The sequence below is a fragment of the Oryctolagus cuniculus genome, chromosome 2 (assembly GCF_051225735.1).
Source record: "Oryctolagus cuniculus isolate XC-2025 breed Fujian yellow rabbit chromosome 2, ASM5122573v1, whole genome shotgun sequence".
NCBI lineage: Eukaryota > Metazoa > Chordata > Mammalia > Lagomorpha > Leporidae > Oryctolagus > Oryctolagus cuniculus.
In genome coordinates, this window is record NC_142868.1 from 31,015,699 (window position 1) to 31,018,940 (window position 3,242).

The following is a 3,242-nucleotide window of genomic DNA, read 5'->3' on the forward strand; positions in this document are numbered from 1 at the left end:
GGCCTGTCTTCTGTTGCTTTCTCAGGCACGTTAGCAGGAATCTGGGTCAGAAGTGGGGTGGGATGATTTGAACTGGTGTCCATATGGGATGAAGATGTCACAGGTGGTGGCTTTACCTGCTCTGCCACAATGCCAACTCCCCAAACTTTATTTTTAACCTGTATTCTAACATGTCTTTTTAAGTTACTGAATTGATTTCTTAGCTTCAGTAAGTAGATGTGATGCTACATATAAAATTTCACAAGCAAGTTGTTAATATTCACAAAAGATGTATTACACTAATTATACTTCATGAGTTAAATGGCTCACATTTAACATAAGATTGAGAAGCAGTCCTGCTTTTACATCTTTAGAAAAAAAATACTTTCTATATTTTGAAATTATTGCTACTCCTTCTATTCTACCTTCATGCTTCAGAAATTTCACTTGTAATTAAAGAAACTGTTTCTTATATCATTTGAAATTCAGCCTGAATAATTTTCATTCATGTTAAAAATCATAACAAAGTTAACCTAAGAATATCTATATAAATAATAAATATAGAGATGAATCAGCATTTTGCTTTTCACATCGATAGATAGTATCATTGGAATTCAAGACATTTTAATGCTATTATTCTGAATTGAATTTGTTCCCAATAATTTTAAGTCTTCAAGTACATCATTCTGGGTTTTTTTTTTAACTATTTGAAAGGCAGAGTTGCAGAGAGGCAGAGGCAGCAGGAGAGAGAGGGAGAGGGAGAGGGAGGGAGAGAGAGAGAGAGAGATGTCTTCCATTGGCTGGTTCACTCCCCAGTTGACCGCAATGGCTGGAGCTACCTCCATCTGAAGCCATGAGCCAGGAATTTCCTCCAGATCTCCCACGCGGGTGCAAGGACCGAAGGACGTGGGCCATCTTCCACTGCTTTCCCAGGCCACAGCAGAGAGCTGGATCAGAAGTGGAGCAGCCAGGACTCAAACCGGCTCACATATAGCATGCTGGCACTGCAGGCAGTGGTTTTTACCCGCTACACCATAGTGCCAGCCCCCTCATTCTGCTTTTATAACTTGTAACATAGTATTTCTGCTCGTGAGATATTTGCAATCTTATGCATGTTTTATGTCAAAGTTCCTATCTTAACACTATTTCAATATAACTTTTTCACGCAGTAGTAAAATAGCTATATATATATATATATATATATGTTATAGTATTTTTATCTTAGATTGCTGTAAACTCTGTTACAGTATTTTGATTGAAACATTACTAGTCTCATGACCTTGTCTAAATAAGATCGATGTCTGAGAACCCAAAAAGCTTCCATAGCCTTGGCAACTCATGACAAGAGCCTAGGGTGATTACTGAGGCCATAAACAAGAGTGTCAATTTGTTAAGTCAACAACAGGAGTCACTGTGCACTTACTCCTCATGTAGGATCTCTGTCCTTAATGTGTTGTACAATGTGAATTAATGCTATAACTAGTACTCAAACAGCATCTTATACTTTGTGTTTCTGTGTGAGTGCAAACTGTTGAAATCTTTACTTAATATATACTAAATTGATCTTCTGTATATAAAGATAATTGAAAATGAATCTTGATGTGAATGGAATGGGAGAGGGAGCGGGAGATGGGAGGGTTGTGGGTGGGAGGGAAGTTATGGGGGGAAAAAGCCATTGTAATCCATAAACTGTACTTTGGAAATTTATATTCATTAAATAAAAGTTAAAAAAAAAAGAAACATTACTAGTCTCACCCAGATATCTGGTTTTAATAAAAATGAAATTTGAAAGCTTATGTAACTGTGATTCCAGAGGAGATTTTCCATAAGATACGCTGATATTTGATAGCTCAAAGCCTATCATCAGGTCTCTGTCTTTACTCTCGGGTGGACTTACTATAGTATCACTTTAAAGCATTTAAGAAATCAAATCACAGTTGTGGAACTCCCCGAGCAAATGAGCTAAAATTAAAAATTCTCAGGTCCATAACTGTGGCTCCGTATTGATGGACTGTACTCTGGATGCCTTGTCAACTCACCACAGTTTTCATGACTGTTTTTGAGGCAAGACATTTCCCTGTGCATCCTAACTGGGCTATAGGGCTTAGCTGTTGCTGATTATAGACAATTCCCTGAGGATTTTCAGTCCAGCAAAAATGGTGCAACTAAAGTCTTCTACTTATGGCCAGAAAGCCTAGGATTTTTCTAGAAGTTGCAGCAGAAGATCTACAGATTTATCAGTGAAGATTCTGATCCTGTGAGTTTATTTCTCTGTCTCTTACGATAAGAAAAACAATGATTCCTATTGAATTTGGGACATGCTCATTTCATTGCCAATCAAGCAAACAGGAAAATGAATATATTGCTAACAAGGATTTTTTCCCTGGGTCTTTGTTATCAAGGAGGAAGTGAGCCAAATTTTATTTATGGTTTGTTACAAAAATATCATTGAAAAACTTGATCCTGAAAAGCAGCACCTGTTATATGTAGGTGAATTTCCCCCTGGTATACTCAAATTGCTAGTTTGATCATCTGATTACCTAAAACTATTTCTCATACATCTGTCATAACACATACCAGGATATTGAAAAGAAAGCTGACAACCAATGTGAATAGCTATTTAGTTCCCAGTCTACCTTTGTCAGATGGTAGTACATGGATCAGCCAGGCAGTTTAATGAATCTGCCATCTTGCATCAGCAGTTATTCGCTAAATTAAGTCTTATTCCATATAAAAGCCTTATTGTGATTCAGGATGCTTCCCAGCTACAGCTGTAAGATTCAATTAAATCAATATGTTCCTAGGAGAAAAAGCTTGTTGGGAGAAGGCAATGCGGAAATGAGCAGGCTGATGGCAACAGAAAAATGCAGGGTCCTATTTATTATTAAGTGTTCTGATATCCTTGCAATGTCTTCTTTTAAATACTCTTCCTTTGGAGGCTAAAGATACTGCTCCCCAAAAAATGTATATAATCTTACTCTTTGAAAGTGAGAAGGGGGATTGCAGGAGTTCATCTTAGCTGATAGCAGCATGTATTGCACATATGAGACCAGATGTCTGATCAGGAACTGTTGGCTGCCAGAGCAAGTTGTTCTCTTAAATTTAACAATATTAATAGAAAATGGAGTTATAGCCACTCTGTCCATGTCTCCATATTTAAGTTACGGACTTTAAGTGACCTTCTCATCCCATTAGAATTATAGGTAAATTAGCAAGTAGTATGGAGTTTACTCATAAAACAGACCAACTTATGTTCAAGTACG